Consider the following 26,651-nt stretch of genomic DNA (forward strand, 5'->3'; position numbering starts at 1 on the left):
GTGCAGAGGTCTACATCTGGGGAACAAAAAGGAGAAGCACATACACTGGATGAAGGAACCCTCAGTAACCCTCATCCAATATGTAAGCTGCCCTGAGCCCGCTTTGGTGGGGTAGGGCGGGATATAAATCGAACAAAATAAATAAATAAATATGTGTGCCAGGGCTTTTTTTTGGAGCAGGATCTCCTTTGCATATTAGGCCCCATACCTCTGATGTAGCCAATCCTCCAAGAGCTTACGGGGCTCTTAGTACAGGGCCTACTGTAAGCCCTTAGAGGACTGGCTCCATCAGGGGTATGGGGCCTAATACGAAAAGGAGTTCCTGCTACAAAAAAAAAAATAGCCCTGATGCGTGCTTCTTTTTGTTATCCAGATGTAGAACTCTGCACTTATCTTTGTTGAAGTGCATCTTGTCAGCCTTCCCACCAAATCTGTCACCATTGTGAGGGCTGCACAGGAACCTCAGAATTAGTGCTACAACAGGAAGTTGCCAACATTGGTCTCAGACATCATGAGGGAAGAGGAGGCTGAGCAGAGAAGAAGAGGAAGGGGAAGAAGAAGGAGGAGGAGAAGGAGAAGGTGAAGAAGGAGAAGGAGTTGGATTTATACCCCACCCTTCGCTCAGAGTTTCAGAGCAGCCTACAATGTCCTTTCCTTTCCTTTCCCTACAACAGACACTCTGTGAGGTAAGTGGGGCTGAAAGTGCTCTGAGAGGTTTCCTCTTGAGAGGAACAGCTCTGAGAAGAGCGTGGCTTGCCCAAGTTCAGCCAGCAGGCTGCATGTGAAGGAGTGGGGAATCAAATGTGGTTCTCCCAGATAAGAGTCTGCACATTTAACCTTTACACCAAACTGGCTCTCTCAAAACAACAAAAGAATCAACAGGAGGAGAAAGAAGAGGTTAAGGCAGCAACGGATGGGGAAATGTTCTGGTCTAAATAAAGTAAAATATGCTTGTTCTTTTTTTTTTTTTCCATTCTGAATTTTGCATGCAAGATTCTTAAGAGATGTTTAAGGAATAAAACGGCTCAGTGAACCCGAAGAAGTAGCCGAAAGACTAAATCAACTGACTGCAACACGATACAGAATTTAGGCAGCGCCTGCCTTGATCCGAGCCCCACAAAATGTGATATAAAAGTCCATTAGGAAACGAACTGAAGCAAATAAGGCAAAACGAACCGTGGAGAAACTCATGGAGACAGAAGAGAAATACTGTAGTCCCTCAGAGGTCTCAAAATCAGTGTGATGGATGTGAACTGAGATTGTAGAGTCCCAAGTTCAGGACTCTATTTTGGCATGGCTCGCTGGCTGGCCATGGGCCTGTCTTGTTCTGAAGTTATTAATAAAGCATGTTCCTGTTTTGAACATCAAATGCATCGGACCCAGCATGTAACATCAAAAATAAATAAATAGGTGTGCAGCATCATAGGGTCAAACTGCACAAGATAGTAATAATAATAACAACAACAACAACATTTAATTTATATCCCGCCCTCCCCGCCGAAGCAGGTTCAGGGCGGCTCGCAACGTAATATAAAATACAAAGATTACATAATAAAACAACAATTTACAACATTGTACAATTTCCTTAAAATTCCCTTAAAACCATCTAATCAAAACCAACCATTTCATGCGATCGTACTTATAAGAATGGAGTCAAAACCTCTCCCCTCTTCATTCCCCATGCTTCATTCTGGCATGAGATTTTACAACAAATCAAAATTATAACGGGATATGAAATTCCTTTTCTTCCACAATTGATCTTCTTGGACATTTGGCAGGATCCAACAGTACCTCAGTTTAGATGAACTCTGATAGCAAGCATGTTGGTAGCGGCAGAAACTCTAATTGCTTCAAAATGGAAATCACCTTAAGTTCCATCAATCTCCAGTTGGCTATCCAAGTTTTGGGACATTCTCATTATTGAAAAGGTTACTTTTCCAACACTCAAATTCAGACAATGAGCACTCAAAATTCGCAGAGAAATGGTTTCCTTTTATTGAATTTACTACAGCAAACGACATTCAACCACACAAACAAGAATTTCTTGATCTTCTCTATCTATAAGTTACTAAATATATATATATATATATATATATATATATATATATATATATATATATATATATAAATTATTTTCTCTCTCTCTTATATTTCTTTTCTTACCTTCATTTTATCTTACTGTGCAAGTTGTGGATCATACCTAATAGTAATTACTTAATACAAGTTTTTAATACAAGTTCATACAAGTTTTTTTGTAGTTATCCCAAAAAGGATATTTATGAGAGGCCTGAAGCCTTTTTACTGGCTGTGTTTCCATGCCTTTAAAAGCAACCAGTTTTGCAGATATTTAACCAGTGAACTTCTTTCATCCTTTTAAATATCTACAGGAGGAGTTTAATTTTGGTTGTCAGACAGCTGCTAAAAGCAGGATCAGTAAAATGGTGCCAAGTTCATAGTATCATCACTTCCAGTGCTGTTGAGATATACTGTAGTAATCTCCAATAATCTCTTTCCGCCCCATACCTCTCACTCTCATTCACTCACACAGAAATCTCATAGAAAGGCTAGCTGGTTACAACTGGAGGTTCCAACTAGTCATTGGCAGAGCGCCTTTGTCTGCAACAACAGTATGATGAGCAGAAAAGTTTCATCCAGTTAAAATGGAAGGAAAGAAAGGGAAAGAAATGAAATGGAAAGAGAGGGAAAAAAGACATGGAAAGAAAGAACATGAGAACCTAAGAGGAGTTATGTTGGCTCAGGCCAGTGGACTATCCAGTCCAAAACTCTCTCATACAATGCCAAAAAGCACCAGAATGTCCACCAGTGGGGCCAAGGCACTAGAAGCCCTTCCACTGTTGCTTCCCCCTCCCAGCACCAAGAATACAGACAGAACATCACTTGCAGGGAAAGAAAGAAAGAAAGAAAGAAAGAAAGAAAGAAAGAAAGAAAGAAAGAAAGAAAGAAAGAAAGAAAGAAAGAAAGGAAGGAAGGAAGGAAGGAAGGAAGGAAGGAAGGAAGGAAGGAAGGAAGGAAGGAAGGAAGGAAGGAAGGAAGGAAGGAAGGAAGGAAGGGGGGGAGAAAAAAAAAAGCCTTTCTCACCATCAGATGACCTCAGCCAGCAACAATCCTGCCCAGGGGTTGTTTGGTAAAAAAACATAGCTACTGGAATGCCCATTCCCCGTCCCTCCTCGCTGAAAAAAAAACACACACCCTTCTTTGCTTCCCAGGTCTCCCAGGGAAATCTCCCCAAAAGAGCATACCGCAAGGAGCATGAAAGCTCATACCTTGAAGAACACTTCATGGGTCTAAAGTGCCAGTGGACTCCAGCTTTTCTCTTAAACACTGGGAGGGAGGGAGGGAGGGAGGGAGAAGGAAGGAGAAGCACCCAGCTCCTCTCTGCACAATACAGAGACAGGGGAAGGAAGCCAAACTGAGCTCAGGCTTTGCAGCCTGTGTCAGTCTTCAAGGCTAGCTTTTCTCTGCACAACAGAGAGATGGGGGAAGGAAGGAAGCAGAGGTCATGCTTTCCTGGGGGCGGGGGCTAGCTTTGGCTTTTCTTGTGACTCGATAGTGAGGCTTCCATGGCCTGGTACCAGCTCATAACCCTGCAAATGGGAAACACTGTGCCTAGTTTATACCTTTTTTATATAAGATTAACTAATTGTATACACATATTAATATTGATATTTACTTGTTTATTTTAAAAATAATTAAAAAAATTGATGTGAAAAAAAACCCCTCTCCCCTCCTCCTGGGCTAACATAGTTGGAGTTGTGTCGCTCAGCGGTAGAGAGCACCATCTGTTTTGTGTCTCTGTTCTGCGGTCACCAGAAGCTCCGCAGGTTCTTCTGGCCTCTGATGAGCAATGCTTTGACAAATCATTTTGTCTCTTTTCTCTCCCCCACCCCACCCCCAGGGAGATGAATGGGACCAGTCAGAATCTCATATTCCATCAGCCTTCTGACTATAGATTTTTGAGAATTCCGATTCTAAATCCTCTCCTTCAAATGGTCCTTTGGGATGCGATTAGAGCTGAGAAAATAATTGCTGGCCCCTTTTTATGCAAAGATCAAAGAAATAATTTGCAAGCAGTCCAACTGCAGGGCAGCCAAAATTTAGTCACTTCTTTTTATTCCTGTAGCTTCTTTGATTTTTTCCACCTGGGACCCTTATCTGGGTACATTAGATCACATAAAGAGACACTGTTTAGTGTAAGTTTTTAGACGGAGTCTTTTCTTACCTTCAGGGAACAGGCTAAAATCCAGGTAAGAGACTGGAAATCATTACACTTGATTGCTTGCCGAGTTTACAGGGGCCAAAATATTGGCTGTCGAGTCAAAGGTCCTCATTAAAATATCAATATTTGATGCAGAGAAGGGGAAAGAGGGAGTGGACAATCATTCCATGCATTAATCAAATCAGAATATAAGAATCCTGCTGGATCAAACCAGTAGTCCATTTTGTCGAATGTCCTGTCTCACACAGTGGCCAACCAGTTCTTCTGGAGGGCCAACAACAGGGCAAAGAGGCCAAGACCTTCTTCTGGTAAGAACATCAGAAGAGCCCTGCTGGATCAGACAGTGGTCCATCTGGTCCAGCATCCTATCTCACACAGTGGCCAAGCAGTTCCTCTGCAGGCCAACAGCAGGGCTGAGAGGAGCCCATAAGAAGAGCCCTGCTGGATCAGATAGTGGTCCATCTAGTCCAGCATCCTGTCTCACACAGTGGCCAAGCAGTTCCTCTGCAGGGCCAACAGCAGGGCATAGCAGCAGAGACCTTCTTCTGAAAGAACATCAGAAGAGCCCTGGTGGATCAGACCAGAGGTTCATCTTGTCCAGCAATCCTATCTCACACAGGACAATCAGTTCCTCATAGGCGCTGCCACTGAACCAAAGCTCCTTACCACCTAAAGACCACATTTTCTCCAAATGATATGACTGTTCTTTGTCCCCAAATCAAGAGATGATTTCTCCTCTTCTTTCCAAGGACATGGTTACAATGGCTTGGCATGGCATGCCAATGCATTTGACAGTTTCTGACCTGGACGACCAATCCCACCAAACAGATTTTATTTTTGCAATGCACAACAATTGCTTAGCATTGAAATGGCTCTCAGGACACCACATGTGAGCTCGTCTTCAGAAGAACATTCCAGAGCCCTTCTGGATCAGACTAGTGGTCCATCTAGTCCAACTTCCTGTCTCACACAGTGGCTAAGCAGTTCCTCTGGAGGGCCAACAACAGGGCATAGAGGCTGAGGTCTTCATAAGAACATCAGAAGAGCCCTGCTGGATCAGACAATCAGTCCATCTAATCCATCATCCTGTCTCACGCAGTAGCTAAACAGTTCCTCTGCAGGGCCAACAAACAGGGCATAGAGGCCAAGGCCTTCATAAGAACATCAAAAGATCCCTGCTGGATGAGACCAGTGGTTCATCTAGTCCAACATCCTGTCTCACATAGTGGCCAACCAGTTCCTCTGGAGAGCCAACAACAGGCATAGAGGCTGAGGCCTTCATAAGAACATCAGAAGAGCCTCTGGATGAGACCAGTGGTCCATCTAGTCCAACACCGTGTCTCACACAGTGGCCAAACAGTTCCTCTGCAAGGCCAGCAACAGGGCATAGAGGCCAAGACCTTCATAAAAAACATCAGAAGATCCCTGCTTGATCAGACCAGTGATGGTCCATCTAGTCCAGCCTCCTGTCTCACTCAGTGGTCAACCAGCTCCTCTGGAGGGCCAACAACAGGGCATAGAGGCTGAGGTCTTCATAAGAACATCAGAAGAGCCCTGCTGGATCAGACAATCAGTCCATCTAATCCATCATCCTGTCTCACGCAGTAGCTAAACAGTTCCTCTGCAGGGCCAACAACAGGGCATAGAGGCCAAGGCCTTCATAAGAACATCAAAAGATCCCTGCTGGATGAGACCAGTGGTTCATCTAGTCCAACATCCTGTCTCACATAGTGGCCAACCAGTTCCTCTGGAGAGCCAACAACAGGGCATAGAGGCTGAAGCCTTCATAAGAACATCAGAAGAGCCCTCTGGATGAGACCAGTGGTCCATCAAGTCCAACACCATGTCTCACACAGTGGCCAAACAGTTCCTCTGCAAGGCCAACAACAGGGCATAGAGGCCAAGACCTTCATAAAAAACATCAGAAGATCCCTGCTTGATCAGACCAGTGATGGTCCATCTAGTCCAGCCTCCTGTCTCACTCAGTGGTCAACCAGCTCCTCTGGAGAGCCAACAGCAGGGCATAGAGGCTGAGGCCTTCCCTGATGTTGCCTTCTGGCTCTGGAATTCAGAAGCTAATCTGAACACCGAGGTTCCTACAATGCCTTATGACCTGCTGAGATTAAAACAACATGCCATATAGATATGACACAGCAAAATAAGGCAGCCAAGCCCCTTGTAAGAATAGTGCTTCCACTGCCCCAAGGCTGCTCAGAGTGATGGTGAGGGGAAAGTTAATGGTAAAAGCTGCCTTATATACTTATAAGTTGATAAGGAAGTAGCAGCCCTATTTTTATCAAGTTCAAGAACCATAAATGGCATAAAAGGGTGGGATATACGTACAAACAGAATTAAAATAAAGTCCAGGGAGAGTTATAGTGTACAAAAAGGGTTTAAAGAATATCATAAAAGCAAAATTGACCAAATGTTCATGATCTATGCTTAGGAATATAATATCCCTTGTGAAGTACGATGGCCATATACTCAGCTACTAGTTCGGTCAATCTGGGAGGTTTATCAGTGAGTAAGTACTGAATAGTTTGTTTGTTTTTTGTGGAAGGCCAGAGAAATTGGAGAAGGAGAAGAAGAAGAAGACTGCAGATTTATACCCCACCCTTCTCTCTGAATCAGAGTCTCAGAGTGACTTTCAATCTCCTTTATCTTCTTCCCCCACAACAGACACGTTGTGAGGTAGGTGGGGCTGAGAGGGCTCTCACAGCAGCTGCCCTTTCAAGGACAACTCCTGCGAAAGCTGTGGCTGACCCAAGGCCATTCCAACAGCTGCAAACGGAGGAGTGGGGAATCAAACCCGGTTCTCCCAGATAAGAGTCCGCACAGTGAACCACTACACCAAACTGAATCCTACACCAAATAGGATCACGAATCTTACAAAACATAGAGCCGTGGAGTAAAATAAAAGTAACAGAAATCAGGTTCTGATAAACAGTGCTTACATAGTCTGATCTCAATTCACTACTTTGTTCTCATTCTCCCCTCTGCCCTCCACCCCCCAATGTTTCAGGATTCTCCATTCAAAAGAAACATCTGAAAGAGGCCCTGAAAGTCTCCAGATTGTGGCGTTATGGATGTATATTCATGTGTTCACACTTAATATTTGAGATAGGAAACCCACTTAACGAGGAAGGAACAGGCATACAATATTTATTGCTAATTAACAAACTGTAATCAGACACATACCTCATGGGCATGGACCACTTTGTCAGGAATAGCCACTAAATGGAGATCTCCGTGGTACAGCGCCAAGAGCCATTTATTCACCTATCAGATCAACTGGGTCGAGCGTTGGCTTCATTTTCCCCCATGTAACCTCTGAATTATTATTTAGCTCACAAATGTTGCAAGAAGGCCTTGAATTCAGCAGGAGCTCACAGGAGCATAGCTCCTGAACCTTTCTGACACCCCCCCTTCTCCTCCCCACCTACCTTGTCCAATGAATAGTAGGCACAGCTGCATAACAATCCCTAGATTAGGAGAGCGGGCAGCCAGCCACCAGGGGCTTTGCCACACCCCCAGCAGCCCTCGTGAACCTCTGGAGAAGCCCACGTCACCCTTTCTCCACTTCATATGTGATTTTGGGCAGCAGGTGGCTTGCTGGCCTTTTGACTACTGTGGGGGGGGGGGGGCAAAAAGAGCCCCAGGTGAATGAGGCCTGCTTGGGTTGGCTGGATTTCTAGCCGGCCCAAGCAGGCCTCGCTCACCCGGGGCTCTCCTTTCTTGTGTCAGGTGGCTTTTGGCTGGTGGGGACATATGCTAATGAGCTCCACCACCTATTTTTCTACAAAACGACCCCTGGTTGCAAGGATATACTTCTCAAGAATGTTCTCTTCTCCTAGTCCCCCAACACAGTTTGGGGGAGGAAGTAATTATTCATATCCATTTGGCATTAGAATATTTTAATCTATTTGTCTGTCTCCTGGAGGCTAACTAATGGTCAATAAGACATGACCCTAGATGCCCTTGTGGAATGGCCTGCCTGAGGAGGTCAGAAAGGCTCTTGCTCTCCTTGCTTTCTGCAAACAATGCAAAAAGGGCTTTTCTATGTAGGCAATAGTCGTGTCGCAATGTACAAAATGCTTTGCCAAGCTAGTTTGAAAAAAATGATTAGGGTAGGGTTGCCAAGTCCAATTCAAGAAATATCTGGGGACTTTGGGGGTGGAGCCAGGAGACATTGGGGGAGGAGCCAGGAGCAGGCACAATTGAACTCCAAATGGCCGTCACCTTTAAAGGGACAGCACACCTTTTTTTAAATGCCTTCCTTCCATAGGAAATAATGAAGGATAGGAGCACCTTCTTTGGAGGCTCATAGAATTGGACCCCCTGGTCCACTCATTTCAAAACTTGGGGGGTATTTTGGAGAGTGGCACTAGATGCTATACTGAAAATTTGGTGCCTCTACCTCAAACAGACCCCCCCCCCCAGAGCCCGCGATACCCGCAGATCAATTCCCCATTATTCCCTATGGGAATCGTTCTCCATAGGGAATAATTGACCAGTAGACATTTCCCTCCCCCACCCGTCGCTTTCTGATGACCCTAAAGCGGGGGGGGGGCCCTCCAAATCTGGAAATTGGCAACCCTCTCTCTCTCTCACACACACACACACACTTACTGGGTCTGGTTCCTCCACGACGACATCTGAAAAGAACAGGGGCTATGCTGCTCTCTCTCTCTCTCTCTCTCTCTCTCTCTCTCTCACACACACACACACACACTTAGTTGCTCTGAAACGAAAGCAAAACAAACTAAGGGACTGTGCTGCTGACCCTTCCCATGAAGTACTTCCTGCTCAACTTTAAAGGCACACAAACATTTTGAAACAGACCTGTTTGGCAGGTTTCTAAACCTGCTGGAGATCTAGAGCTGCATGGTGGCTGTGGGGGTGGGGCTTCCCCCACCGGCCAGCTGGCTGGGGGCGGGGGGAAGCCTGTAAAACTGGGAGATTCCCCACTGGGACCTGGGGATTGAGAAGCCTAGATTAGGGACTGTGGTCTATATACTGCACTGCATAGTTGGATCATACCAGGGCTTTTTCTTTTGTAGCAGAAGCTCCTTTGCATATTAGGCTACACCTCCCTGATGTGACCAATCCTCCCAGAGCTTACAGGGCTCTACTTACAGGGCCCACTGTAAGAAGAAGAAGAAGAAGAAGAAGATATTGGATTTATATCCCGCCCTCCACTCCGAAGAGTCTCAGAGCGGCTCACAATCTCCTTTACCTTCCTCCCCCACAACAGACACCCTGTGAGGTGGGTGGGGCTGGAGAGGGCTCTCACAGCAGCTGCCCTTTCAAGGACAACCTCTGCCAGAGCTATGGCTGACCCAAGGCCATCTCAGCAGGTGCAAGTGGAGGAGTGGGGAATCAAACCCTGTTCTCCCAGATAAGAGTCCGCACACTTAACCACTACACCAAACTGGCTCTCCAAACTGTAAGCTCTTGGAGGATTGTCTACATCACAGGGGTGTAGCCTAATATGCAAAGGAGTTTCTGCTACCCAAAAGCCCTGGTTTATACTACTATGCAGGGCTTTTTTCGTAGGAAAAACCCAGCAGTAACATATTTGCATATTAAGCAACACCCCCTGACACCATCATTGTTTCACACAGGGCTTTTTTGTAGAAAAAGCCCTGCAGGACCTCATTTGCATATCAGGTCACACCCCCTGGTGCCAAGCCAGCTGGAACTGCATCCCTGCGTGTTCTTGCTCAAAGGAAGCCCTGCTATTATTTCAGATGTCGTGTTAAGACGTTATCCCAGTTCTGTTTTTAGATTTCCAGTTGGTTCTACAACCCTGTGTTGTGTACTAAAGGTCCCATTCATTGATTGTATTGTTTCACTCTGTGTAATCCACATCAAAGGAGCAAGTGAGAAAGGCTCAAGAACCTTCCTTTTCAGTTAAGGTTGCCAACCTCCAGATGGGACTTGAAGATCTCCAGAAATTACAACTGATCTCCAAACTACAGAGATGAGTCCCCCTGGAGAAAATGGCTGCTTCAGAGGCTGGACTCTCTGACATCACATCCCCGCTAAGCTCCCTCTCATTCTCAAATCCTACCCTCCCCACACTTTACCCCCAGATCTCCAGAAATTTCTTAACCTGGAGTTGGAAACCCTACTTTTCACACTGAAGCATTAAGCAGTGTGGGAAAGCGATTCACCTAGCAGGGAGTCAGACTGGTGGAGGCTCGACTCAGCACAGAACCTAGGGTTGCCATCTTCCAGGTAGTGGCTGGAGATCTTCCATTGTTGCGACTGATCTCCAGGCAACAGAGAACTCTTCATCTGGAGAAAGCGGCCACTTTGGAAGGTGGACTTTGAGATTATATACCATTGAAGTCCCTCCTTTCTCCAAACCTCACCTTCCTTAGGCTCCAGCCCTAAAATCTCCCAATCTTCCCAACCCAGCGCTGGCAATCCTGCGCACGGATCACTTACTCATAATGCTGTTATTTAGAAGTCAATGTTCTTTTGAGCTGGGAACAGGCGTGTTGAGGCTGAGAGCAGCCAGTCCAAATGAGTGGACCATGCCACATGTTCCAGATGAGAAGTGTCTCTCTGCCCCCAAATGCCCCCTTCATTCTCCAACTGTCATAAAGGAAGCCGGAGTTGGGGGAAAAAAATCCATAAAGCAAGGTCATAAAGCGAGGCAGATGTTATCCTTGATGTAGAGAAGGCCCTATAACTTATACGGCCGAAGGTGGCAATGACAATTTATGTTAAAAAATGCAAGCGAGTAAAATAATATGCACTCTGTCTCGTAAAATTTGGGGAGAAGTCAAAGATATTTATGGCCACAGCAGAAGCGCAAAGGGAAATTGATTGTTATGGCCCAGAAGTGAGTGAGGAGCAAACCTCCTGAAGTCTTTCCGTGGAGCTACTGTTCGAGAGCATTGCTGAAGCTTCTTGAAGTTCAGAGAGTGTGTGTGTATGTGGGGGGAGGGGCGGGGGGGCTGAATCAGAAGGAAAGGCAAGGTCAGATCTGAAGAAAGAAAGCCCTCTGGCAATGGTTATAACCCTTTTCGATTAACAAAGCCTTTTACATTCTTCATCGGGTTGTCCTTTGGGCTGGACTGCGAGTTTCGTGCCCTCCTGCCCCCGCTGGCGTATTCTGTCGGAAGGCTGAAACGCGATGAATAGGAACGCTGCCTGAAAGGCAATTTGAAGCACAGCAGAGACTTTCTCCTCAGGTGAAACAGCACAGGGATTCCATGGGAAACTGGGACATCTCTATAAGGATGGAATATAAGGTTGCAGGAGGGAGGCAGAGTCCTGAGGGGGAAAAAATTAGAAAAGACAATCTAAGTCTTGGGTATGTACAAGATGTTCTGACCATAGAGTTCCTGGTGATTCTTAAAGGTACCTGGAAATAACAAATATAGCTCAAGAACGTAAGAGCATAAGAGAAGCCATGTTGGATCAGGCCAATGGACCATCCAGTCCAACACTCTGTGTCACATAAGAGCTTAAGAGAAGCCATGTTGGATCAGGCCAATGGCCTATCCAGTCCAACACTCTGTGGCACACAGTGGCAAAAAAAAAAAAATATCCCAGGTTCCATCAGGAGGTCCATTAGTGGGGCCAGGACACTAAAAGCCCTCCCACTGCCCCCCCCCCACCCCTCAAGCACCAAGAATACAGAGCATCACTAACCCAAACAGAGAGTTCCAACAATACCCTGTGGCTAATAGCCACTGATGGACCTCTGCTCCATATGTTTATCCAATCCTTCCTTGAAGCTGGCTATGCTTGTAGCTGCCACCACCTCCTGTGGCAGTGAATTCCGTGTGTTAATCACCCTTTGGGGGAAGAAGTGCTTCCTTTTATCCATTCTAAACCGACTGCTCAGCAATTTCATTGAGTGCCCACTCAATGAAATTGCTGAGCAGTCAGGTTAGAATGGATAAAAGGAAATACTTCTTCACCCAAAGGGTAATTAAATAATGGGAGGAGAAGAAAGAGTCACCACAGAGGCCAGTGCCTCCATCTTTGCTGATTTCTCCCTAACCAGCAAAGGAGGAGACAGTTCTAGAGAGAAGATGAAGAAACACTAAGCCTGATTGCTCTATAGCAATCAGTGTTAATTCCTGGAGTGGAGTTCTTGCAGAACCAGGATTGGCAGGAAACAGTGAAGACCTGCACTTGAAGGAAGATGAACACAACTGTTAAGAGTGCCACCTGGGTCTTGGGAGATGAGTCAGCAAAAGGAGGCAGATGAAAGGAACATGCTGAGGAAAGTTTGGTGTGGAAGCAACTTTGCTTCCCCGCCCCCCTTTTGTGAGCTGACCTGCTTAGCAAACAGAGCTCTACCCTGACTTGTTGCTTGTACCTTGTCTTTGATAATTTCCTTGCAAGGTGTCTTTGATAGCTTGTATCAAAGACCTTGTCTTTGATGACTGGTGTTTGCTCCTACAGATTGGGACCCAGACCCAGTATCCTGCATCTGTTTCCAAGCCCTGGAATTGGACCTTTGAACCATTGACCCTTCTTGCCCTGATCCTTGGACTAGACCTTCAGTCGCTGACTCTGGACTGGTTTGTAGATCTTGCTTCTGGCACCAAGCGTGGCTCTGAATGTGACAGAGAGTTAGATTACTCATAACTCTAAAAAGTAATTTAGGTGTTTCAGGCAGAAGGTCTGTTTAACAGGATGCCATTTTGAATGAACATATTGCTCGAATTTTTTTTCCCAATACATGCAACTTCCCTTTGGTCACACAACGAAGATCTTCGTGCTGAGATGGCAGTGCTGCCCAAGCAACATTTGTAATAATAATAATAATAATAATAATAATAATAATAATAATAATAATAATAATAATAATAATAATAATAATAATAATGATGATGATGATTTTTATTTATATCCCGCCCTCCCCGCCGAGGCAGGCTCAGCTGAACAGCCCATCAGATCTTCGGTAGCTAATTAGAAGCCTTGGGGGACATATGTCCCATCCGGCCCCACCTACTTTCTAAGAATACTTGGTGGGTGCTAGGGAAAGTGTAGGTGAGAACGTTGGGGATCCCTGCATTAATGTGATGTCACATTTGGCTTCCATCTCATGACTAAGGAAGAGTGAATATTTCAAATGTGGGTTCACTTTGGATTCACATATATAGGTGATATGGCCAGTGATTGTGATTCTCTGCTTTTCCCAGTTGTTTTTATACATTTGCTTATTTCATGTCTACCCACTGGGTTCGATTCACCCCCCATGTTTCCATGGAGACAAAGACTTCTGCCCCCGGAGTGCAATTTTGTGGCTCCTCTCCTTCAGGAGCCTGAAATGCTATCCCCCAAATCCTGTTCCTGGGATTGATAAAAAGGAAAGAGGGTCAACAAGGAACAGCAGATGAAGCAAAGAGATCTTCACATGCTGGCTCAATGTCATGATAAGGTGGGGAGGAGAAGATGAATCTCCCTGGGGAGGGAATTCCACAGTTTTGGTGCCACAACTGAGAAGACCTTGCCTCATGTTATGCCCCATTTAGCCTCACATGGTGGGGGTACCTGAAGCAATGACATAGCTGTCCGCACTGTCCCTGAGATCCATAGTTAGGAAGTAAACCAGTGGTTTGGAATGTTAGACTTCACTGCCACCCGTCCAGGATGCAACTTTATTATCACATGCATCCCTCAAGCCATGAATTTAAAATAACAGACAAAATGGTACAGGCATATTTGTTATCTATGTGAGGAAAGGTGGCATGGTACATCTCGGACCAATTTCCCACTACCCTTACCTCGCTCTCACTCTCCTCTTCTCAGTGGGGCTTCTGTTGGATTTTGCACAAGCTGCCCCGAGGCTGCAACTCCCTCTGCCCCTTTCGCGCAGCAAACAAGATCCTCTAAAAACCAGTCTCTGTTTGCCGCGTGAAAAAGGCGAAGCGAGTTGCAGCCCCGGGGCAGATAGTGTGAAATCCGACGGAAGCCCCGCGGAGAAGAGGAGCGTGAGAGCGGCGTAAGGCTAGTGGGAAATCGGTCTCGACCTCACCATATCTCAAAAGCTAAACAGAGCCAGTGCTTGGAAGGGAGACCACTAAGGAAGATTCTGCAGAGGAGTGATACGATATCAGGGATACGTTCCCAAAGCTCCTTATTTGGGGTCAACATTGTCCCAACAGAATTTGTCTCCTTCATTCCTCTGAGAGGCAGGGGAGAAATGTCCCTTGCTTCTACAGGCAGGGAATGGATTTCTCTGGTTAAACTGGAAAATAAACAGAATCATAGAGTTGCATACGTTTGTCACCCGCGAGCACGCTGCAAGAAGCATCTCTTATTACCCGGATCAATAGCGTTCCCTTCCTATTTGGAATTTCATTTTTTCTTGCGGTGGGGGGGGGATATAGAAAATGCACGGTAAAAAGCACAGAGTTTTATTTCTTTTTGTTAACCTCAAAGGTGCTTATTGATTCTGTTGCGCAGGTATATAAACCGAGCGACAGCAATGCTGAAATTTATAATATGAACAGGGTTAAGTTTCTCGGCAATCCAGATATCGGATAGCGTAGAAGCGTAACCGAAACATGCTTGTCAGCATTTAAAAAAAAGGTAACCGAGAAAGCATTGCGGTTTGGGAAAGATGGAAAATTATGAAGGGTAAGGAGAGACAAGGGATCGAATAATTGCTTAGTAGCGGTAAATGCAAGTCAGAGTCCCATGACATTGGTTGCACTTCCATAATATGGTTTTTCACTTTTCTGGGTGTACTTCAGATGCCACAAGCATTCACAATTACCTGTTCCAAAAGCAAGAATTGTGTCTTAAGAGAAGACTGCAGATGTATACCCCGCCCTTCTCTCTGAATAGGAGACTCAGAGCGGCTTACAATCTCCTATATCTTCTCCCCCCACAACAGACACCTTGTGAGGTAGGTGAGGCTGAAAGGTCTCTCACAGCAGCTGCCCTTTCAAGGACAACTCCTGCAGTAGCTATGGCTAACCAGAGAGCCAGTTTGGTGTAGTGGTTAAGTGTGCGGACTCTTATCTGGGAGAACCAGGTTTGATTCCCCACTCCTCCACTTGCACCTGCTGGAATGGCCTTGGGTCAGCCATAGCTCTGTGAGAGCCCTCTCCAGCCCCACCCACCTCACAGGGTGTCTGTTGTGAGGGGAGAAGACATAGGAGATTGTAAGCCGCTCTGAGTCTCTGATTCAGGGAGAAGGGCGGGATATAAATCTGCAATTCTTCTTCTTCTTCTTCTTCTAACCCAAGGCCATTCCAGCAGTCATAAGTGGAGGAGCGGGGAATCAAATCCGGTTCTCCCAGATAAGAGTCCGCACACTTAACCACTACACCAAACTGGCTTACTGTCATTTGCTTACTGTTTGCTAATTTGCTTACTGTTGCAAATAAGTGTCCAGGAGGAAAAAAAAACACCTGAAAATAAAACAGGTGATATTATAAAACCTTGTATTGATCTACAGTGTGTCTTCAATTGTCCACAAATTGTCCACCAGTTCATGAATGGTGAAACACCTTTTCAGTCCAAACAAGGTGTTCTACAGATGTAGTTCCTATTTAGACGCTTGTCCCTTGTTCAAGGGAAGTCCCATTGGCTAGTGGAAGAAAGGAGGAAAGAACTCTAAATTTAACTCTTGGTATGGTCCTGGGACTATATCTGTAGAACATCTTGTTTGGACTGAAAAGGTATTTTACCATTCATGGACTGTAACTACACTAATATTTTCTTACTGTTCTACAGGGGTGGAATTCTAGCAGGAGCCCTTTGCATATTAGGCCACACACCCCTGATGTAGCCAATCCTCCAAGAGCTTACAAGGCTCTTTTTTTGTAAGCTCTTGGAGGATTGGGTACATGAGGGGTGTGTGGCCTAATATGCAAAGGAGCCCCTGCTAGAATTCCACCCCTGCTGTTCTACATTATAATATACTGCTATATATGTTTGTTGTAAATGGCATGGTCTTATCATTGCTTTCGTCTCACCATCTGGAGGTTGACAACACTAAAAGTGAGTCTGTCAAAGGACAATCTGGGCATCTTTGGAGGCCTGGGATGGTCAGCTGTAACAGCAGTTCACCATTCTGGCTCAGAAGAAAGGTAGGTTGCCCCCTTTCTTACAGATCTGTGACTTTATAATATAGTGGGTTCTAAGCATTGAAGACCATAATGGGCCCCGTGGCGCAAAGTGGTAAAGCTGCAGTACTGCAGTCAGAGCCCTCTGCTCATGACCTGAGTTCGATCCCAGTGGAAGCTGGTTCAGGTTGCCGGCTCCAGGTTGACTCAGCCTTTCATCCTTCCGAGGTCGGTCAAATGAGTCCCCAGCTTGCTTGGGGGAAAGTGTAGATGACTGGGGAAGGCAATGGCAAACCACCCGTAAAAAGTCTGCCGTGAAAACATTGTGAAAGCAACGTTACCCCAGAGTCAAAAACGAATGGTGCTTGCATAGGGAGCTACCTTGACCTTTTAAGCATTGAAGAGGCGAGGTGGTAGTGAATAACAGCTCTTTATTAGAGACAGCATTGTAGATGGCTGCAATATAAAAGACTGGAGAACTGGGCCAACGGGCCAACTATATACAACTCAGGGTTCCAATGCAAGCACGTTATTGGGTCATTCAAACCAGCAGGAGCTTATGATTGGTATAGGGCAGCAGGGATTTGGATCCTGCTGCCCATTGTTCCCAAGTCCCAAAGCTCCGTTCGTATGGCTCCAATGAGCCAGGCAGGAACTCCCAATTCAGTTCTCTTTTGAGTCCACATACACAACAGACTTGAATACTGGGATGGCAGATAGACACAGACAGGTGACATCCAGGTAGACACAGACAGGTGACATCCATGTCCATGCCAGAAAACCTCATGCTGCCTATCAAAAAAACCCTTTCTAGTCATGTCCATATCCATCATGGACATGGCTTAATTGTTCCGCCACATGCCATTTGGGTACGGGAAGCTCTCAGATCCATCGATGTGGCAATAGTCACCCACGTATCTCCTTCAACGCTTTCTTGCTCTGTGGCGGGACAGCCAACATCAGTTTCTAAACGATGGTTGACATTTCCAGATGACAGCTCCAGTTTTACGGCCGTGACTCACGGGGACGAGCGGACGGAGCTCCTGTCCCTTCGCAATGCGTGCTGTCGTTAAACGGCAGTCTCTTTCTGCCTCGTATCAGACAAAAAAAATATATCGGGGTTGTTCAAACGGCCTCCGGAGACCAGCCGATCAAATATATGTACATCTTCCTCTTCTCTTTCACGTGTTTTGTTAATGTTGGCAGATCACCACGAAAGGGGTTTTGTTGGCCAGCTGTTGGAGCTGATTTCAGATAGGCAATGGAACCTGTGAGAAAGAGAGACGAAGAAAAGGATGAACAGGTCTCTGCAAATATCTTTATCCTTCTATCTGGAATGGTCGTCCTCTTCCACCGAGCACGCAGCTTCGGGAGGGACGCACATGGAGCGGTGAGGGAGGCAGAGGGACACCCACCTAGTCAGCCAGATCAGCCGAATCAACCCTGGCGATCATGGGGTGACAGATGTCGCAGCCAGTTTGCCCTCACAAATACCTTTATCTCTGTTTATCATATGTTGAAATTATTGAAACATAACTGGGATAAAGGAAAAAATGATGTAGACATCTACAGTTTTCCTGACCAGGATTTAAGATCTCAGGGAGAGACCCTTTTGACCCATTAATTAAAGAAGCTTAGGGTCACCACCCTACCCTCCAGTGGGGTGGGGATCCACAACCACCAGCCCTCTCCCACCACCAATCCACCATCCAGTGGGAGGAGTTAGGAGAAAGAAAAAAGCCCTGGCAACATTGCCAGTGACACGGCAACATCACTTGCTGCACACACAGGAAGTCACGTCATCATGCCGGGGACCTCCATGTGACACGCTGGTACCTGGGCAACAACTTTATGGTAGAAGCTGGTTTTACCATAGAGTCCCCCCCCCATTTTGTCTCATCATCCTTGCATGATGACATCACTTCCTATGTGACACTGGTGACATGGCCTAGGCCGCCTTCTTTCTACTGGTAAGTCCCACCTATACCCCGTCATTTGCCAGGAGGGACTTGGCAAACCTAGCCTGCAAGTAGTGTTGCCAACTCTGAGCTGGAAATACCTGGAGATTTGCAGAAGGGGGGTTGATGAAGGCAGGGGTTGAAGAGGGGAGGGGAGGGACCTTATCAGGCTACAGTACCAGAGAGTCCACTCTCCAAAGCAGCCATTTTATCCAGGGGAAGTGATCTCTGAATTCTGGAGGTGATTTGTAATTCAGGGAGAGCTCTAGGCCTCACCTGAAGGTTGATGATCCAACATGCAAGTCTGACTGAAGTGACAACACAGTTCAGGGGTGTCAAACATGCAGTCTGAGGGCCAGATCAGGCCCTTGGAGGGCTCTTATCAGGCCCGCAAGCACCTCACTCTCATCTACTTCCTTCTCTCTCTCTTGCTTCCTTCTGCATCACAGTTTGCTTTGCCAGGCTTGCTCCATCGCACAGGAGCTACAGAGCCTCTTTCTCCATTGGCTGATCAGCACATAAAGTGACTTATGTACAAAAGCTCACAATGCCCAGCCATTTCATGTTTTCCTCTGGAACTCAGGCTCAAAGCATTGACCATGAGATTTCTGCAATGAATGTCAATAAACAGGGGTGGAATTCTAGCAGGAGCTCCTTTGCATATTAGGCCACACATCCCTGATGTAGCCAATCCTCCAAGAGCTTACAAGGCTTTTTTGTAAGCTCTTCGAGGATTGGCTACATCAGGGGGGTATGGCCTAATATGCAAAGGCGCTCCTCCTAGAATTCCACCCGTGTCAATAAATCAAAAGTAGTTTTGCAACTTACACACACATACCTGAATAACACCTGAACAATACAGACATTGCCTCCAGATACCGATGCAATAATTCAGAGCAAGAGGCAGTTATCGGAGACTGTTAAACAAACATAATATTAGAAGAAGAAGAAGAAGAAGAAGAAGAAGAAGAAGAAGAAGAAGAAGAAGAAGAAGAAGAAGAAGAATTGCAGATTTATACCCCACCCTTCTCTCTGAATCAGAGACTCAGAGCGGCTTACAATTTCCTATATCTTCTCCCCCCACAACAGTGTGAGGTAGGTGGGGCTGAAAGGGCTCTCACAGCAGCTGCCCTTTCAAGGACAACTCCTACAAGAGCTATGGCTGACCCAAGGCCATTCCAACAGGTGCAAGTGGAGGAGTGGGGAATCAAACCCGGTTCTCCCAGATTCTCCACACACTTAACCACTACACCAAACTGGCTCACGAGTGTTCATCTTTTAAGCATGTTTTGTTTTAAGTTTTTTTAAGAAAACTATGTATGTATGTATTTATTTAGAAAACTTATGTTCCACTCTTTCCCACAACGGGCTCAGGGCGGATCACAACGTAGATTAGACAATAAAACCATCAAGACAAATTTAAAACAATACAATAAAACCAAAACAGCCGAACAATAAACTAAATCAGGTGAATCACCGATGGAAAGGGCACATTCCGCAGAATAGTTTTTTGCCCAAGAAGAGATGGCGTTAAAATCAGATTCAGCACTTCAACAGGCTATAAAGCATGATGTCATAACAACGGAGGCCGACTGATATAATAGTTGGTGGAATAGGACGCCCGCTGCCTCAACCAAAAGCCCGGCAGAACAGCTCCATCTTACAGGCCCTATGAAATGGCAACAGCTCAGGTAGGGCCCAGATCTCCATAGGATGCTGGTTCCACCAGGCAGGGGCCAGGGCTGAAAAAACCCTAGCCCTGGTTGTGTTTGTGTTTGCCTGTATCCTTCATGAAGTTTCTCTGCTTCCTAGCATTACATTTATGACACACATGGCCCGGCCCTGGTCTCATATATGTCAGATCTGGCCCTCATAACAAACGAGTTTGGCACCCCTGGCATAGTTAATTGGGGTCAGGGGATGCCAGACAAACCCTTCAAGCCTAGAGGGAAGGGAATCAAACATAAGAACATAAGAGAAGCCCTGTTGGATCAGGCCAGTGGCCCATCCAGTCCAACACTCTGTGTCACATAAGAACATAAGAGAAGCCATGTTGGATCAGGCCAGTGGCCCATCCAGTCCAACACTCTGTGTCACATAAGAACGTAAGAGAAGCCATGTTGGATCAGGCCAGTGGCCCATCCAGTCCAACACTCTATGTCACACAGTGGCCAATATATGTGTGTGTGCATACACACACACACACACACAAACACACACACACACACACACAAACACACACACACACACACACACACACACACACACACACACATATATATATATATATATATATATATATATATATATATATATATATATATATATATATATATATATATATATATATATATATATATACTGTGGCTAATAGCCACTGAAGGACCTCTGCTCCATATTTTTTATCCAATCCTCTCTTGAAGCTGGCTATGCTTGTAGCTACCACCACCACCACCTCCTGTGGCAGTGAATTCCACATGTTAATCACCCTTTGGGTGAAGAAGTACTTCCTTCTCTCCGTTTTAACTTGACTGCTCAGCAATTTCATGGAATGCCCATGAGTTCTTGTATTGTGAGAAAGGGAGAAAAGGACTTCTTTCTCTACATTCTCCATCCCATGCATAATCTTGCAAACCTCTATCATGTCACCCCGCAGTCGACGTTTCTCCAAGCTGAAGAGCCCCAAGCGTTTGAACCTTTCTTCATAGGGAAAGTGCTCCAGCCCTTTAATCATTCTAGTTGTCCAAAATAATGCTGCCTAAAATAATGCTGCAGCTCTAGAGGGATATAACATTCAGTGTTTTATACCATTCCATGTATATGTTTCCTTTTCCCTTTCTTTCCCCTTTTGTTTTGCTAACCCACCACCACCGAGGTGGCTGCGAAAGAGACAAGCCTGCAATTGAATGATGCAACTGGGGAGATGGAGGGGGGCGGGAGTAGGACGATTTGAATGATGCATTGACACATAAGCCAGGTGGAGATTGGCTGCTTCGTGTAAATTCCTTGAAAATATACATCAGGTTGGTGATTTAGAACATGGCTCACGGAGAGGTTCAATGGCGCCCTCCCATTCCCTTTATTTATTTGCCCGGCTCCACCGTTTCTCACTGTTTTGCATCCAATCCAATTCCCATTGAAGCCTGATTGATTTCCAAGGGAGCTGCACGGAGCGGTTTGTTCTCTCGTTTTTCTAACTTCGCTGCTTGAACATGAGATTTTAGGAGGTACTGGTAGGATTGGAAATAATCTTTTTCGTCTTTGTTTCTGTCTCTGACGCTGGTTCTGGTCCTTCCCTTCCTGATGCGTGTCCTTATTAGATGCATACAGGGCTTTTTTTGTAGCAGGAACTCATTTGCATTTTAGGCCACACCCCCTGATGTAGCCAATCCTCCAAGAGCTTACAGGGCTTTTAGTACAGGGCCTACTGTAAGCTCCAGGAGGATTGGCTACATCACGGGCTTGTGGCCTAATATGCAAAGGAGTTCCTGCTACAAAAAAAAAAAAGCCTTGCATGCATGGGAGATAGGTCTGTCATTGGTTGCTCCATATGGTGACTGAGATGGACCCTCCGCATTCAGAGGCAGAGAAACTGGTTAGCCAATGTGTGAAACAGGATGCTGGACCAGATGAACGATTGGACTGATTCAGCAGGGCTCTTAGAATCATAGAGTTGGAAGGATCCCCAGGGCCATCTAGTCCAACCCCCTGCACAATGCAGGAACGTCACAAACACCTCCCCCTAAGTTCACAGGATCAGCCTTGCTGTCAGATGGCCATTTAGCCTTTGTTTAAAAACCTCCATGGAAGGAGAGCCCACCACCTCCTGAGGAAGCCTGTTCCATTGAGGAACTGCCCTGTCAGGCAGTTTTTCCTAATATTGAGCTAGAAACTCTTCTGATATAATTTCTACCCATTGCTTCTGGTCCTACCTTCTGCAGCAACAGAAGACAATTCCACACTATCCTCTATATGACAGCCCTTCAAGTACTTGAAGATGGCAGTGAAAGAGACAAGCCTGGAACTGAATGTGGCAACAGGGGAGATGGGGCGGGGGGGGGGGAGTAGGCCAGTTTGTTGTAGCGATTAGGTGTGCAGACTCTTACCTGGAAGAACCAGGTTTGATTCCCCACTCCTCCACTTGCAGCTGCTGGAATGGCCTTAAGTCAGCCATAGCTATCACAGGAGTTGTCCTTGAAAGGGCAGGTTTCTGTCAGAGCTCTCAGCCCCACCTACCTCACAGGGTGTCTGTTGTGGGGGAGGAAGGTAAAGGAGATTGTGATTGCTCTGAGACGCTGAGGTTCAGAGTATAGGGCGGGATATAAATCCAATATCTTTTTTTCTCAGCTGTCTCCTCTCCAGGCTAAACATACCCAGCTCCCTCAACCTTTCTTCATAGGACTTGGTCTTCAGACCCCTCACCATCTTCGTCGCCCTCCTCTGGACCCATTCCAGCTTGTTTACAACCTTCTTAAAATGTGGTGCCCAAAACTGAACAAGTGAGGTCTTACTCCAAGTGAGGTCTTACTAGAGCAGAGTAAAGCGATACCATCACTTCACGTGATCTGGACACTATAATTCTGTTAATACAGCCCAGATTTGCATTCTTATGTTCTTATTCTTATATTCTTAATGACCATCATTAGATTTGTGATGTGGGGGGGGGGGATGCTGTTTTAAAGTATTGAAGACAGTTTTGCCATCAACAGTGACTAGTTCCAATATCTAAATGAAACCCCTTTGTACAAAGGCAGTATTCCTCCGATCACCAGATACCAGGGATCATCAAAATTAACTCAGAAACTCCAACTGGTCCAGAATGCCACAGCTTGGTTCTTATCAGTCGTTAGTTGGCACATGCATGCCCCAGTAGTAGTCACCAGAAGTCACCATGACTTCCAGGCATGGACACTGTTGTGTACGTGGACCAAAGTGAAGACTATTAATGTGTGTTCCTGACTGGCTCATTGGAGCTGTAAAGACTGAGCTTGGGGACTCAAGAACGATGGACAGCAGGATTACAAATACTTGTTGCCCTGCTCCAATCACAAGCCCCTGGCCGGTTTGAATGACCCAATGGCATGCTAGCGTGGGAACCTTGACATGTATATAAGTTGGCCCCATTGGCCCAGTTCCTTAGTCTTAGAGTGCAGCCTTAGACTATGCTGTACTGAAATAAAGAGCTATGATCACTACCATCTCGCCTCTTCATTGCGTTGAACCCACTAGGCACACACACACATAAAATGCAAAAATAATAAATAAAATAAAAGAACGGCACACAGTATTAGGGAGGGACAGTGGCTCAGGGGTAGAGCATCTGCTGTGTAAGCAGAAAGTCTCAGGTTCAATTCCCGGCATCTCCAACTGAAAAGGGGCCACGGCAAATAGGCATGGAAAACCTCAGCTTGAGACCCTGGAGAGCAGGGGAGGGACGGTGGCTCAGTGGTAGAGCATCTGCTTGGGAAGCAGAAGGTCCCAGGTTCAATCCCCGGCATCTCCAAAAAAGGGTCCAGGCAAATAGGTGTGAAAAAACCTCAGCTTGAGACCCTGGAGAGCCGCTGCCAGTCTGAGAAGACAATACTGACTTTGATGGACCAAAGGTCTGATTCAGTATAAGGCAGCTTCATATGTTCATATATATGTTCATATGAGACCCTAGAGAGCAGGGGAGGGTTGGTGGCTCAGGGGTAGAGCATCTGCTTGGTAAGCAGAAGGTCCCAGGTTCAGTTCCCGGCATCTCTAACTAAAAAGGGTCCAGGCAAGTAGACGTGAAAAACCTCAGCTTGAGACCCTGAAGAGCAGGGGAGGGACAGTGGCTCAGTGGTAGAGCATCTGCTTGGTAAGCAGAAGGTCCCAGGTTCAATCCCCGGCATCTCCAACTAAAAAGGGTCCAGGCAAATAGGCATGAAAAACCTCAGCTAGAGACCCTGAAGAGCAGGGGAGGGACGGTGGCTCAGTGGTAGAGCATCTGCTTGGAAAGCAGAAGGTCCCAGGTTCAATCCCCGGCATCTCCAACTAAAAAGGGTCCAGGCAAATAGGCGTGAAAAACTTCAGCTTGGAGACCCTGGAGATGCTCAGTGGTAGAGCATCTGCTTGGAAAGCAGAAGGTCCCAGGTTCAATCCCCGGCATCTCCAACTAAAAAGGGTCCAGGCAAATAGGCGTGAAAAACTTCAGCTTGGAGACCCTGGAGATGCTCAGTGGTAGAGCATCTGCTTGGAAAGCAGAAGGTCCCAGGTTCAATCCCCGGCATCTCCAACTAAAAAGGGTCCAGGCAAATAGGCGTGAAAAACTTCAGCTTGGAGACCCTGGAGATGCTCAGTGGTAGAGCATCTGCTTGGAAAGCAGAAGGTCCCAGGTTCAGTCCCCGGCATCTCCAACTGAAAAGGGTCCAGGCAAATAGGTGTGAAAAACCTCAGCTTGTGACCCTGGAGAGCCGCTGCCAGTCTGAGTAGACAATACTGACTTGGATGGCCCGAGGGTCTGATTCAATAGAAGGCTGCTTCATCTGTTCATATATATGTTCATATTCCAAATGAGGCTGCACCATAGATTTATTCAGGGGCATTATAATACTGGCTGTATTATAATGGGACTCTTTCACTGTAGAATTTATGATTTAGAGTTCGGAGTGAACATATAAACTCCACTGCGAAGACTGCCCATTTATACTCACTCTCTGCTTCCTATTACTCAGCCAGTTTTTGATCCACAAGAGGACCTGTCCTTTTACTCCATGATTCTCAAGCTTTCTAAGGAGCCTTTGATGAGGAACTTTATCAAAAGCTTTCTGGAAGTCAAGGTAAACAACATCTATCGGGTCTCCTTTGTCCACATGTTTGTTCACCCCCTCAAAGAAATGCAACAGGTTAGTGAGGCAAGATCTTCCCTTGCAGAACCCATGCTGAGTCTTCCTCAATAACCCGTGTTCATCAATGTGCCTACTCATTCTGTCCTTGATAATGGTTTCTACCAACTTTCCCGGTATTGAAGTCAGACTGACTGGCCTGTAGTTTCCCGGATCTCCTCTGGAACCTTTTTTAAAGATGGGGGTGACATTTGCTACCTTCCAGTCCTCAGGAATGGAGGCAGATTTCAATGAAAGATTACAGATTTTTGTTAGAAGATCCACAAGTTCAACTTTGAGTTCCTTCAGAACTCTCGGATGTATGCCATCCGGACCCGGTGACTTATTAGTTTTTAATTTGTCTATCAGTTGTAGGACCTCCTCATTTGTCACCTCAATCTGACTCAGGTCTTTCAACACCCCTTCCAAAATTAGTGGTTCTGGGGCGGGCAAAAAGTTCTCGTCTTCTACAGTGAAACGCTTGGGACTCTTTAGCTTGGAGAAACGTCGACTGCGGGGTGACATGATAGAGGTTTACAAGATAATGCATGGAATGGAGAAAGTAGAGAAAGAAGTACTTTTCTCCCTTTCTCACAATACAAGAACTCGTGGGCATTCAATGAAATTGCTGAGCAGACAGGTTAAGACGGATAAAAGGAAGTACTTCTTCACCCAAAGGGTGATTAACATGTGGAATTCACTGCCACAGGAGGTGGTGGCGGCCACAAGTATAGCCACCTTCAAGAGGGGTTTAGATAAAAATATGGAGCACAGGTCCATCAGTGGCTATTAGCCACAGTGTATGTGTGTATATAAAATTTTTTGCCACTGTGTGACACAGAGTGTTGGACTTGATGGGCCGTTGGCCTGATCCAACATGGCTTCTCTTATGTTCTTATGTTCTTATGTTCTGGCTGATTTGTTTTCAGTCCCCTATCTAATAATCCCTAGGATAGCATTTGCCTTTTTTTTTTTAATTGACATCTTCAGTGAGTTATTTACCAGGACTTCGAGATCTCTCTCTTGGTCAGCTATCGCCAGTTCGGACCCCACTAACGTTGTTAGCTAATCATCCAGCTTGTTTGGCTCATGCAGTGAACCCCTGCTGATATAATGCCAGAGAATCTACATTTCAAAGCAGCCGTTTTCTCCAGGGGGATTGAACTCATCTGGAGAGCAGTTGTAATTTAGTTGTAGATCTCTAGGCCCCGTCTGGAGGTTGAGAGCCAGTTTGGTGTAGTGGTTAAGTGTGCGGGCTCTTATCTGGGAGAACCAGGTTTGATTCCCCACTCCTCTACTTGCAGCTGCTGGAATGGCCTTGGGTCAGCCATAGCTCTCATAGACCTTCCTCCCCTGTAGTGGTTAAGTGTGCAGACTCTTATCTGGGAGAACTGGGTTTGATTCCCCACTCCTCTACTTGCAGCTGCTGGAATGGCCTTGGGTCAGCCATAGCGCTCATAGACCTTCCTCCCCTGTAGTGATTAAGTGTGCAGACTCTTATCTGGGAGAACCGGGTTTGATTCCCCACTCCTCTACTTGCAGCTGCTGGAATGGCCTT

The sequence above is a fragment of the Heteronotia binoei genome, chromosome 9 (assembly GCF_032191835.1).
Source record: "Heteronotia binoei isolate CCM8104 ecotype False Entrance Well chromosome 9, APGP_CSIRO_Hbin_v1, whole genome shotgun sequence".
NCBI lineage: Eukaryota > Metazoa > Chordata > Lepidosauria > Squamata > Gekkonidae > Heteronotia > Heteronotia binoei.